The sequence below is a fragment of the Tenrec ecaudatus genome, chromosome 8 (genome assembly GCF_050624435.1).
Source record: "Tenrec ecaudatus isolate mTenEca1 chromosome 8, mTenEca1.hap1, whole genome shotgun sequence".
In the NCBI taxonomy this organism is placed as follows: domain Eukaryota; kingdom Metazoa; phylum Chordata; class Mammalia; order Afrosoricida; family Tenrecidae; genus Tenrec; species Tenrec ecaudatus.
The window spans coordinates 30,543,650-30,544,902 of NC_134537.1; positions in this window are offsets into that span (position 1 = coordinate 30,543,650).

The window sequence follows — 1,253 nt, forward strand, 5'->3', positions numbered from 1 at the left end:
TATTATGATGCTTCCTATCAGTAAGGTTATATGTACATGTATATTCGTTCCAGCAGAAAGTAGCTCCAGGCACACCACCATCAAGGACAGTAACATGTTTCAGACACGGCTCTGAATGCTCATATATGTTGACTTAGTAAAACTGAAATTTATCTCCACTTACACCTCAAATTTGGAGTAAGTGACTGACTAGCTGAAAGCCTCACTTGTGAGTAACAGAACTAAGATGATGTCAACCCCAAAGTCTGGTGTCATGCCTTGCCTTGAAGCCACTATGTGCTGCTGTTTCGTAAATGACATGTGACTTAAGCATATGACTCCAGCCTTTAACAGAGATGCTTTTAGCACATCTAAATCATGAGAATTTTTATAATTACGGAATACCTTGAACCCGTGGCTCAATAGGTCTTTGTTGGTGGTGGTGCCCTTGAATTCGTTGTGACTCATCCAAAAGCCATTGAGTTGATTTCAACTCCTAATGACCCTGTAGGACAGGGTAGAATTTTCCCTTTGGGTGTCTGAAGCTGTAAATCTTTATGGGCGCAGAAAGCCTCATCTTTCTCCCTGGGAACATTTGCATATGAGGAAACTGAGCATATCAAAGTTGGGGTCAGACTCAGCTCAGTCCACAAGGTCACATCTTTGCTTTTGAACACTCTAAAGAGATCCTTTGCAGCAGAATTTCGCAGTGTATTTATTACATCACTTAATTTCTTGATTCTGCTTCTATGGACTTTGATTGTGGATCCAAGTAAAATGACATTTTTGTCAATTTCAGTATGTTCTCACCTTACAAGGATGCTGCATATTGGTCCAGTGGGAAGATGTTGTTTTCTTTATGCTGAGGTGCAATCCATGCTCCTTATGCTGAGGCTGTAGACTTGGATCTTCATCAGGAAGTGTTCATGTACTTTCAGTTAGCAAGCTTACATCATCTGCACATTTCATGTTGTTGAGGTATATTCCTTTACTCCTGATGATACATTTGTCTTACATAGAGTGCAATTTCTTGTATTATTTGCTCAGTATGCTAATTGAATAAGTATGGTGAAAATGTACAACCTTGACACATATCTCTCCTGATTTTATAGCACCCAAATGCCATTTTTTTCTTTTTGGTATTTGTACAACTGCTTGGTCTATGGACAAGTTCTGCATGAGCTATCTTAGGTCTTAAATCTCCAATTTTTTTTACAATGTTCTCCATACTTTTTTTTGTCTCCATACTTTTTTATGATTCACACAATCAAATG